Below are 13643 nucleotides of genomic sequence, written 5' to 3'. Positions count from 1 at the left end.
GATCAAACATACACTATTTTTTTAAAGTTGTATTTTTTTTTAATCTGAGTCTTGTAAAATAAGTTAAAGGCACAGATGTAGAAAGTCTCTTCCCATTGTCTAAGGTATTTGCAAGGATCATATTTTTTAACACATTGGCTTTAGTGGTATTTATCTCTCTTCTCTCTTAAAGATTGCTCTGAATACAGATGTTAATATACTACATTTTAAGCAAACACATAAATGTTGGATCCCAGACTGCCTTTGATGCAAAATCCTTATGATGTGTGGACATGGATGTCTCTGTGTGAGAGTGGGGGGAAACTTGTTTACATGAATTACTCTCAGGGAGAATACACATGGATTCACATTAGAGGCAGCAAGAAGATTTTCAAGGGAGAAAATTTCAGGACAGTGTACAGAATCAGAGCCAGGGGGTCATGACCTTGACTATTGATCCAGCCTCTCTAATTTCCACAGCTTGCTGAGACTTGTTCTTCCAACCTGCTGGTGTACATTAGAGCAGAAATCCATAACATGGCCATGTTCATCCAAGCACAGGAAGAAACTAAATTAAATGTTAAAAAACAATCTGAGGCTAGAGTTGGAGACAATTCATCATGATCATAGACGCCAGGCAGGTAGGATGACCAAGGATTCCTCAGCCAATAGACCCCCAAACAGAATATGGAAGGACCTCGGTGCCTCATTTGTCAGGTACTGAGCGGCGAGTCTGAAAACTAACGAAGGTCAGCTCTTTTTGCTGCAAGATATTTGTCCTTAAAATGAGATATTGCACATTTGAAAAATGTAACTGGAGTTAATTAGTAGGCAGATTTGGAGAAATGAGTAGAATCCCTAAGAAAACCATATTCAGGATAATATCTGGTAAACTCTGCTCTCTGGGGCACCAGCAATGCCTCTGAGTAGGCCCAGGAATTTTCATCCTGCTGTAACCCAGGATTTACTTGTTAAAAATAGGTGGTTATACTTATAATATGAAAAGGACAGTAATTCACTAGAGCTATAACCTTTATTCTCTAAGAGGTTCAGAATGACAGCATCTCTGGTTCCTTAGAATAAAGTCCCGTTAGAATCCAGAATGCCAAGTTGCCAGATGTTCAGAAACATCTGGTGACTGACTTCATTTTTCACTTCTCATTTGGAAATTTCACTTCAGGTAGACACAGACCAAGACAGCCCTTCTTAAGGATGGTTGGAACTTGGAATCTGCCCTTTTCTATTTCTTTAGTTGATCTCATTTATATTGGATGTGGGGCCTGTGCCATTTATTTGCCATTTACTTATTGATTATCTAAAATGTTTAACCTGAAGGAGGCATCACAAACGGCAGGCTGTTCTGCTGGGAGCTGCCTCAGAGGCTGGGTTACATGCCTCAAAAAGGCACTGTACAGGTAAAATCTCATTTTAATGAATTCTATTTTACCACAGCCTATTCAGTCTAGCAAACCTCTTTCTAGGGTGGGTGGCAGCCCATGCATGGTAAGAGGGCACTGATGACCTTGTTTTATTTCCTAAACAAACAAGCAAAAGTCCTATCCCCTATTGGTATAGGAGTCAACCTATTTTTAAAAAGCCCATTTTGGCTCCATCTTTGTATTCTTGACTCTGTGTTTCTTTATGAAGATCTGATTCAGGAGTGGGAGGAGGATATTTTGTGGGAAGAATGTGCCTTATGGGAAAAAAAATGTTGCATTGCATAATGTTAAACATATTATGGAGAGAGTCCTTCCACTGGAGACTTTCCAAGTAACATTTGGTCATTTGTTAAGTGACAAATTTGCCTAATTACATTACCAACTAGCCTAACTTTCTCCATATTATCTATCAGGGTAGTCTGAGACTCTTATCAAATTCTTTGATAAAATCTCTGTATAAAGTATAGCATAACTGTGATCAACCTATCTAGTTCCCCTGTTTAAAAAGGAAATGGTAGTATAGAATGACTTCTTTTCAGTGATGCCATACTGGCTTTTAGTAATCACTGCTGTTGCTTCTAAGCATTCACAAACCATCCCCTTAAGAATTTTGTTCCATAATTTTGTTAGGAATAGAGGGCAAGCTTATTATACCCTTCTATAATTATCATACTCTAGTCAACTGTCTCTCCCTTAAAAAACAAATTAGGAAATTTTTTTTCTTCTGGCCTATGATGACTCTCCAATTCTCCAAACAGTTTTCAAAAAATAATTGCAATGATCACATCTGTATTTTTTTTCCCCAAGACTCTTGTCCATTGTTTTCCCAGGCCTGGTGATGTCTGTCTGTCCAGTTATCTTGGGTTCTACTCCTTGTTATTTTTCTTCTGTCTTTCCCAATCCAAAGATTGTTGCTTTTGAAGGGAAAAAATGGAGAAAACTAGGAAAAATTCATTAATTCAGCCTTCATTTTATTCTTCTGAAGCTGCAGACCTGTCTCATCTTTGTCCTTCATCATGCTCTACCCAAATCACTTAAAAAAATAGCATTATCTCACTCTATTTCCTTTCACAGTCTCTTCATTTGAATCAAAAAGCAGTATACCCTATTTCTCATTCCCACCCCTCTCTCCTCTCTGCTGATTTTCCTCCCTTCTATTATGGCTTCACACAAATACCTGCTTCAGAAGACTTTATCTGTCTTTGTTCTGTTGAAAGTTCTCTATCTTTTATCAAAATTCTCATAGAACTTTGCCTGGATCTTTGCTTCCTGGTGATACCAACTCTTTTCTCTCCCAGTTACTTCTATGGTTGCCCTCTTTTATTATGAACATATACATTATTTGGGCTTGTGTATCTTTAACACTTGGAACAGTGCTTTGTACATAGTAGGCACCCAATAAATGTCTTTTTAACTGGGAGATGAGGGTGAGAGGCCAAATAGGAGAGGGACCTATATGCCACTATCAGCTCCAACAGTATCTCTGACTACAATATGGACCAACTTGGATCCCACATTCTGAGCTGCTCTTCTTGTTGGCAGATATAGCCCCATCACTCAGATTGTAAAGAATGCAAAAATTCACTAAAGCCCTTCAGATATTTTTATGCCTGTAAATCTCTGCCACTAAAAGCTACTGTACCATTCAAGTAGGTCTTTAAGGTCTACAAACGACTTTCTATACCTTTTCTTCTTTCTCTAATAGGCAGTGCAAGGTTTTGGATAGAGATCTAACATTGAAACAAAGAGGATCTGAATTCAGATTTGGCTTCTGAAACACATGTGAGCTCTGTGATCCTCTTCTTCCCTTAACCTCTCAGGATTCTAGGTCACTCTAAGACTAAATTCCAAAGAAGGTAACAAAGTTTCCTTATTTGGAAGTTTTCTATAGCAATGAAATCACAGGCTCAGATTCTATCCCTCTTATTTATAAACATTGAAGTCTTTACATGATTATCTCTTTAGCACTACAAGTAACTTTAAAGATGAAAATATAATGATGAATCATTGACTAGATTTGAGGTCAGGACTTGAGTTTAAATCTTTATTTTGTGATTTACTAGCTAAGTCATCAAGGGCAAGTCACTTAACCTTTATGAGTCTATTTCCTCATCTGTAAAATGGCAATAACAAAGTTGGCAAAACTTACCTGACTAAGATTGTTTTGAGGCTCAAATATTGCAGCCTGCATCCACTTACATCCACCATTTACCTCCTGTGTATTATACATAGATGCACATGAGTATATACAGACACACATATTTATGTGTGTTATTAATTCTCTTTCCTAAGTTTAAAAAAACACACATTTTGTAGGGAAAGTATCTAAATCTGCCATTGTTGAGCTGGTTGTCCAGAAGAAAATAAAAATGATGTATCTGTGACCCAATTTTTCTTTTTAATCTTGGCTTCTGACTTGGAATTTACACCAAGTATTGCTTCCAAGATTGAAAATACAGAGAAGGGCTGGGTGATTGGGGTTAAGACTTAGGAAGTGTCTGAGGTGAGATCTGAACCCCAGACCTCCTGTCTCCAGACCTGGCTCTCTAGTCACCGAGCCACCTAGTTGCTCTCAAAGGACACAGTTTTAAATATAATACTCATTATTAACATTTACTCCAACATTTTATTGAGTCTAGACAATCAATGATAAATCAAGTTCTGATTTGTGTCATTTGCCAGTTTCTGACATGTAAATTCTCACACCAAAAATTTAGCAACTGGCTTTTCAAAGCCTGTAGAACCCGAATCAGGCACATTCCTATAACTACTTCTACACCTGCAGATTCACAACTTTCACATAACTTACAGTTTTATAGAGTTGTGTGGGGTGCTGATAGCTTTAATGACTTACCTATACTTAAACAAGGTTTTTGAGTTAGAAGCAGAGGAACTTGAACCAGAAGTCTTCCTGAATCCAAATCTGGCCCTCTATATACAATGACATGCTGCTTTTTGCTATATTTCTCCTTGTATGTGAGTCTTTCAATCTATGCAGACATATATACTTTCATACATATCAATACATGCACAGATAGGGAAACTGGGGCCCTTGTCCAAAATCTTATTGTTGGAATTCAAATCCTGGCCCTTTAACTCCAGATCTAGTATTATAGCTATTATACCATTAAAAAAAGGCATGTAATAAATGTATAATATTATATTACAGACACATGGGCAGCTAGGTAGCACAGTAGAAAAAACACTGAATTTGGGTTCAGGAAAACCTGAGTTCAAATCTGGACTTAGACACTAGCTGTGTGACACAGGGCATGTCGCTTAACTGTTGCCTGTATCAATTTTCTCCTCTGTAAAATGGTGCAACCTAATTTTGACTATATTAAATTTTTAACATTTTTGTACAAACAAAACCTATATAACCAAGATTAGAAGGGAAAATACAAACTGAGGGAAAATTTTTCTAGCCAATTTTTTGTGATAAATGTCTCACTTCTCAAATATATAGAGAACTAAGTCAAATTTATAACACAAATCATTCCCCTTTGAAAAATGGTAAAAGGATATGAATAAGCAGTTTTCAGATGAAGAAATCAAAGCTATCAATAACCAGAGGAAAAATGTCTAAATCTCTCTTGATTAGACAAATGCAAATTAAAACAATAATGAGGTACCACCTCATACCTATCAGATGGGTGATTATGAAGGTAAAGGAAAGTGTTTAATGTTGGATATGTCAAAATAGGGACACATGCATTGTTAGTAGAGTTGTGAACTGATCCAATCATTCTGGAAGACAATTTGGAACTATGCCCAAAGGTTTATATAACAATGCATACTCTTTGATCCAATAATAACACTACTAGTTCTGCATACAAAAGAGATAAAAAAGGGGTGGGGGAAGGACATACTTGTATAAAATTATTTCTAGCTGCTCTTTTTTTTGTGGTAGCAAAGAAACTGAAGGGATATTCATCAATTGGGGAATGGCTGAACAAATTGTGGTATAAGATGGTGACTATTGAGCTGTAAGAAATGATTAACAGGATGATTTCAGAAAGAACTGGAAAGACCTATATGAACTAATGTAGAGTGAAATAAGAACATGAAAACATTGTACATAGTAACAGCAATATTGTGAAATGATCAATGTGATAGACTTTGCTACTCTGCAATAAAATGATTCAGGACAATTCTAAGTGACTTATGACAAGGAATGATCTCCATATCCAGAGAAAGAGTTGTGGAGTCAAATGCAGATGAAAACATGATTTTTCACTTGTTTATTTGGGTTTTTGCTTTGAGGTTTGGGTTTTCTATGATTATTCACTTATAAAAATGAATTATATAAAAATTTTTTCCATGATAATACCTGTATAATACAAATTAAATTGCTTATCAGCTCTGGGAGTGAGGAGGGAAATGAGGAAGGGAGTCAACTGGGGTGATATAACTTTGGAAAAATCATGTTGAAATTTGTTATTATATGTAATTGGATAAAAAAATAACCAGTTAACCAACCCCTACCTCAATAATTATTTCTTTACCCCCCAAATGGTATAGTTCCTAATAATAGCCCCTATTTCCTATGACTGTTAGTATAAAATGAGATAATTGAAAAGTGCTTTGTAGACTTAAAGCACAATATAACTATAGCTAGCTATTATACTATATATGTGGTGATCTGTATACTCTATAGTCAAAGATTTCATTGAAATGTAATTTGAATTTAACTAGAGAAATTTGGTGCCAGTTTCCTATAACACTTTAAAATAGTATTTTAATGAGCCCAACACACCCACATAATTTGTCCAATTCTTTGAATAATAACAGCATTCCTTATCAAGATGATGAAATGAGGTGTTTAGTGTTTCCCTGAGCATTAGCTGGATTGAATCTTGTGGTCAGGTTTTACTCAGTAGAAGACATTTTAAAAAGCAGAAACTTGATCTGAAAATGAATATTTCCCAGTAACTTTAATCACTAGGTTACAGCAGATTATTTGTGTGTCATAAATTCATGCTGCTTTCTTTCATTAGTCTGATTGCTCATTTGGTGGAATGTAATCAAGCATAATAGAGTGTGACAGGCCATTAAAAATATATCCCAACTAAAATGTGAAGGGTATGTAGAGAGACATAAATGGTGTAAAGTAAATAGGTAGCTGAGACATCTGTACAGCTGTACTTTCCTAATTGCTTTATTAATAAAGATTTCATAATTTTTTTATTTTTTCAAAGCTTTTGACCTTGAAAATGTAAATCATGTTAACTCTCTGTCCCCAATCTTCTCATCTATAAAATTGTGAGATTATGTCCATAAATGTTATCTCTAAAGTTCTGTTATTAGTGATTGTGGAATAGTATTTAGACTTGTACTAGTGCAACAGAATCACAGAATATTAAAGTCAGAAATCTCAGAAATCATCTATTTGATCTTCTTTTATATAGGAGGAAATGGAGTTCTAGTAAAGAAAAGTGATTTGCTCAGGGTCACACACTGAGTGGCTAATCTCAAAGAACTACAATTCAGCTCTCTTTACACCAATGCTTTTTTTAAAATGAACTAATTAATTAAGAATATTTTTCCTTGTCTACATGATTCATGTTCTTTCCCTCCTTTCTTCCCTCCCCCTCCCTGAACTGATAAGCAATTCCACTAGGTAATATATGTATCATTGTTCAAAAACCTATTTCCATATTATTCATATTTGCAATAGAATGATCATTTAAAGTCAAAATTCTCAGTCATATCCCAATGGAACCATGTGATCAATCATATGTTTTTCTTCTGTGTTTCTACTTCCACAGTTCTTTCTCTGGATGTGGATAGCCTTCTTTCTCATCAATTCTTCTGGATTGTCCTGGATCATTGCATTGCTACTAGTAAAGAAGTTAATTACATTTGATTGTGCCACCATGTATTAGTCTCTGTGTACAATGTTCTCTCTGCTCCTTTCACTCAGCATCAGTTCCTGGAGGTCTTTCCAGTTCATATGGAATTCCTCCAGTTCATCATTCCTTTCAACACAATAATATTTCATTACCATCAGATATGACAATTTATTCAGCCATTCCCTAATTGAAGGGCATCCCCTCATTTTCCAATTTTTTGCCACTACAAAGATTTGTGTATAGATATAAATAACTTTGTGCAGGTATTTTTCCCTACTGTCTCTTTGGGGTACAAACCCAGCAGTGGTATGGCTGGATCAAAGGGCAGGCATTCTTTTAAAACCCTTTGGGCATAGTTCCAAATTGCTATCCAGAATGGTTGGATCAATTCGCAACTCCACCAGCAATGCATTAGTATCCCAATTTTGCCACATCCCCTCTAACATTTATTATTTTGCTTTACCATCTTATTATCCAGTCTACTAGGTGTGAGGTATATGCCAATGATTTTCTTTATTTTCTTTTGTATCATAAAAATGGCTATGCATTTTGAATATTTCTATTATATTCTTCCCTACAAACTGAATTATTTTACCATAGAACCATTTCAGGAAAACTTTAACTTTTAGTATAAAATATGTTTTCTTTCTTTTGGATGGATCATCTGTGAACTGAGGAGACAAAAACATGTTAAAATCAGAGAAGCATGAAAAATAAAATGAGCTGAGAATGAGTCAAAAATGTTGTGAAAATGCAAATTACAAGTAAAAAAGAATGTTTTTATTACTTGATTTATGATTACCTCAGTGTGGGGAGTTTCCCTGTGAAATATTCCCTTTACTACAATAGACTGGTACCTGCCTGCAGACACTAGAAAACTGTGATTTGAGCCAATCATATACTATGTATCAATGGAAAGACTTCAATCTATATCTTCCTAACTACAAAGAAAACTAATTGTCTTTTCTGTCATGGTACCTGTAGAGGTTTAAAAAATTGAATAAATGCTTTCCAAATATATGTGTTTGGGCTTTAATGTTTATAGTTGGTCACTGACAAATCAGTCCAACCCAATGCTCTCTTTTTGTTGATGAAATAGTCAAATGTTACTTTCCTCTTCCAAATTATCTTGGGAACTAGCAATCAGCTACAAGAAATATTACTTAATTTTTTTTTTGATCAAATGATTCTGTGGACTGTGTGCCTAGGAAACAGAATGTAAACAGATACAGATACTTTGGACAGTGGCTATGGTCACTAATCAAAGGTCAATCCTCACATGGACTATTTGTTCTCAAGTGACCTTTTTAGTGCCCTCTTAACTAATACACATATCATCCAGTAAGGTCACCTTTGAAAATTAAGGACCAAAAAATAAGTCCCACAGGAAATACATGGACCTGATCTGCATGGCATGATTATAATGATATTGACCATTTCCAAATCAATTAGGGATTTTCAGTCATCATAATGGCTGATTGCCATCAATGGTCAAGCAGTCAAAGGGATTGATGTTATTTCAGTTTCCTTAACAACTGAATTGGATTGACCATGAATGAGTCCATAGATAGTTCATTGTCTGGCTGATAAAACCAAATCAACTGGAAAACTGTGATTCCAGCATGGTCTTATAGCCTAGACCAGTCTGTGGAAATACCAAGGATCATCATCAGGTCTGTGAAAGAGAGAATGATTTCTATTAGACCAAATGGTATAAATTTGATGGCTTAAATGTCAGAATTGATAGCCATAATGCAAATTGTTAAAAAGAATGATAATCCAGATGATTCCTGATGCTTGAAAAATTAAACCTCATATTTCATATTTAAAGGACAAGACACTTTATTAATGTGGGTAACTCCTCCTATATACCCAAATTAAAACCCTTGCTTTAATTGATTATATTCATGAAATTCTATGAATGAAAAAATCTTTAGTGACCAAGCATTCTGGGTAGCAAACTCTTGGCATTTAGATAAATGGACTTTCACTTCAAAGACCTTTTGTCTATTACTAAACTCATACTTAAATTCTTACATGGTTAGTATTACAGATTAGAGCTTGTGTTCCACTAGAACCCAACTCTACCAAGAATCCAGGCCATTTTGATACCTCAGTGGAACAATGGAGTGGAATGTTTTTGGAGAAAAGTTTACAGAAATTAAAAATATATTAATATAGCTCTCAAAAGACAGATTGCTAAGAAAAAACATTATCAATGTTCTAACACTGCAAATTAGTAAGTTTTCAGGTCTTGGACATGGTTTTGTGATCATGCATATTTCTTTTTTGTAAAGAAGCAGATGGGAGGAAGGAGGGAAATGGGGGTGAGAGAGAATGAAAGGATTGCTTCTTTCCTCCTTTACTTATGTGGAGAGATAAAACAAGTCCTGTCCCTTTGAAAAAGAGTATGGCTCCATGGGGGAGTTATCTTGGAGATGGAGGACAGAAAACCAGAGTGGGATTGTATCAAAGAGATGGCAAGATGCCTCCCTCAGAGGATCCCAGGGCTCCTTAGGTCAAATCTGTCTTTGAGAGGCAAGATGGTCCCTTATAATTCTGTTTCCCCAAGGGACATTAACTGTCAGCCTTTCAGGGGTTTAGAAATGGTCACTACCAAGGAGAAGATGTCAGTTTCCTTGGCTAGAGAGTACTGAGTCACAGGAGAGGACAGAATTTCAGATTAAAATTCTGTCTTAATGATTTCAAATCCTAATTCCCTTTGTAATATTATTTAGAGCCAGGCCCAAACCCAAGGTCCTAAATTTCAAATGATTTATTGAAGTTGAAGTAGGAAGGAAAGGGCAGTGGTATGAAGTAGGAAAAATGGAAAATGGGTAAAAGGAAATTCTAAAGATTTTCACCTTTTTCATATTGGCCTTTCAGAGTCTGGAGGCCAAAGGTTTCTCAGTCCTGACCTCTCCTTTTTTTTTTTCCTAACTGCTTTCTTGCCCCTACTCTTAAAGTAAGTAACTAGCCCTTAAAGGTATAATTCAAAGGACAAGTAAGGAAGAGAGAGAGAGAGAATATCCCAGGGAAGGATCTGGATGGCTCTGGCCAAAAGTCAAAAGTTCAAATCTAGGGGGGAGTTGGGTGGCTCAGTGGATTGAGTGTAAGGCCTAGAGATGGGAGTTCCTGGGTTCAAATCTGATCTCAGACACTTCCCAGCTGTGTGACCCTGGGCAAGTCACTTGACCCTCATTGCCTAGCCCTTACCAGTCTTCTGCCTTGGAACCAATACAAAGTATTGATTACAAGATAGAAGATAATGGTTAAAAAAAAAGTTCAAATCTACAATCCCTCTTGAGGATTTTTGCTAGCTGTAGTTGAGTCTTAGTGAAGATATTTCAGGGTCTCTGAAGGGAAAACAGGTCTCAAATGAATGGGCTTCTCATCTTTCAGGAGATCCACCTTTCTCATCCACCTTACAGGCTAGAAGTAATCCTGTCACTTGGCTCCAAGGTTCTGATTCCATCTCAGAACTCAGCTTCCTCTTTGCCCTCTCCTCCACTCTCTCTTCAGCTGGTCTCTCTCCAAAATGCAAAATCTCTCTTCTCTTACAAGGAGATCTGGATTTCATTTTTCTTTTAAAAAGAGCAACCTGAAATGATTTTCCAGATATTAACATTCTCAGTCCTAACACTATTATCAGCTCAGTTTTCTTTTATGCTTTTTACATTATTTGGGGAATCCTAGTTCGTCACATTCTTTATGAAAACCTATAATCATGTGAAACATTTGTAATTGTTGGAAGGAACTTTAAAAGTCACCTAATTCAACCCTACCTAAAGCATAAATCTCTTCCATAATAGTTTCAGCTAATGATTATCTAGCATCCAGTTAAACAATTCCAGTGACAGGGAGTTCACTATTTTCTGAGGCAGCCTAGTTCTCTGTTATGGAAGAGTTTCATTCAGGAAATTCCAAATATATTCAAAATTGAGGCTAAGAAAGAAAGAGTAGCATACCTAAAGTTACATAGCAGAGAAATAACTTTATTTTAGACTCTGTCGTTGTACCTACAATAGTCTCTCATCTTCATAATAGGCATTCAGATATATGCTGAATTAATGACTAAAGCCCCTATCAGCCTTGATAAAAGATGAAAGTAAAAAAATATACACATAGCTATGTGTTGTCTGTCTAATCAACAAACAATGCAGATTGATCCCTAGTTGTTATTCTTGTTTCAGTTTTCAGGTTATGTTATATCCATCTATCTGTGTAAATTGTGTATCTCCCAATTGAATGCAATCCCTTTGGTGACTATATTTCATTTTTTTGTATCCTCAGAGCCAAAAGCAATGTCTGGAATATAGTTGGTGTTTAATAAATGCTTATTGAATGAATGTAAAAATGGATGGATGCTGATTTCAAATATATTTAACTAAAACAAAGGATTAGATGACTAGGAAAAAGCATAGAATTTCAAAAGATATTTTAAAGGTCATGTATGGTCTTATAAAATAGAGATATCCTTTTTGTTCTTTCTACTTATTGAGCATTTAACTACCTTTTTCTAGGTTCGTGTCTTCTTTTCACCTCGATTTGTATTAGAGATGCAAAGAGTTCTTTGATTTTGATCATTGTACCAATGCCTTGCATTTATAGATGTTCCTATTTCAGCATCTTGAAGTTTTTGTGTTTTCATTCAGTAGAAAGACTCACATATACCACAACAACACCCCCCCCCCATTTTAATAATTTTTTCCTGAGTTGCTGGGGCCAAAATAAACAAAGCAAAATAATCATTTGGTGACCAAACATTTGCTCTTACGTCCCATAAAACTTAACTGGTTGGACCTAAGATGACTGCATTCATTACCTTACTCTAAGTTTTTCTTGCTTGTTGGGTAACTATGAGAAAAGTTCTCCTAGATTGGCCTTCTGGTGGCTGTTGTTAATCTCATGCCATAATGAGTTATCTGAATAGGAATTTAGTGGAATGGCATATACTTTTATTTATTCATTTATTCCTTTCTTCAACAAGCATCTATTAAGTGTTTCCTATGTGCATGGCACCAGGCTAAGTGCTGAGGATAAAAAGATAAAAAATCATTTTCCTTTAACTAATTTCCCTTCTACCATGGGGAAATAATGTGTACATAGGTAAGCAAATATAATAAAAAATAATCCCAGCGAGTAGATTGGGTACCAGCAACTAGAAGATCTGTATGAGGCTTATGAAGAAGGCAGTAGCACTTGGTAGCACATAGTCCCCAGGTTAAGAACTCTTGGTAATCAAGGCAAATTATTCCACTTTGGAAAATTCCATTACTTGGGAATATTTCTCCCTTTCTTGCATTGAGAAAAAGAAATCTGTTTTCTTCCACTTGTACATTATTACTCCTAATTCTTTACTGTGGAACCAATAAGAAATGACTAATCTATTTTTTTATTTCAATAAATGTTCACATAAGTTTTCCAAAATTATGTGAACTAGATTGTCTCTCTTCTATCTTCCTTCCCCCCCTCCAGTGGCTGGCAAGCAATTCAGTCTGTGTTATACACGTATTAACATGCATATTATTCATTTTTGTAAATGAATAATCATAAAACCAAAACACCCCAACATATACCCAAATAAACAAGTGATAAATCACATATTTTATCTGTATTTCTGCTCCAACAGTTCTTTCTCTGGAGGTGGATAGCATTCTTAGAAAAGACTAATCTTATTCAAATATTTGGAGATAGTGATTATGTCACTCTTACATCCTCTCTTCTTCAAGTTAACTTTGCCCAAGCTGATGAAGCTCAATGAGATGGTAACCAAGACACCCGTATACAACCTAATTGCCTTTCTCTAGATATTCCCTAATCTATCCACATTCTTCCCCAAATATGCTCAGAACTGAACATAGCACTATAAATGTGGGTTGACCGGGGCAGATAAAATGAGGCTATTGCCTTTCTAATCCTGGATACTAAGTCTCTCTGAATGTAGCCTAATATCACATTAGCTTTCTTGGCAATTGTATTTACATGGTTGACTCATAGAAACTTGCAATTCATTAACCCTTCCCAGATATTATTTCTCTTGACCTATGGTGAGGGAAGATCAGATGATAAAATAAATGTATATATAAGGCTTTAGACCTGGTAAATACAATATAATTCAGCAAGCATCTTTTTAAAACATTTACTATGTGCAAGGCACCATGTTGGATATAAAGATAAAATGCAAGAGAACAGATGCTCTCTTTGAACACTCACATTCTCCTAAGGGCTGGGGAGGGGAAGAGAATGCAACAAACACATAAATTCGAAGCACTTGGAATAAGGAGGCACAGAGGGGGAAAAAAAAGAAAAACTTAAAAGGATCAGGAAAGTCTTTCTGAAAAAGGCAGCCCTTGAGCTGATCTCTGAAAGA

This window comes from Monodelphis domestica, chromosome 1, assembly GCF_027887165.1.
Source record: "Monodelphis domestica isolate mMonDom1 chromosome 1, mMonDom1.pri, whole genome shotgun sequence".
NCBI classification, from domain to species: Eukaryota; Metazoa; Chordata; class Mammalia; order Didelphimorphia; family Didelphidae; genus Monodelphis; species Monodelphis domestica.
The sequence above is the reverse complement of the archived record's forward strand: the minus strand, read 5'-3'. Positions refer to the sequence as shown.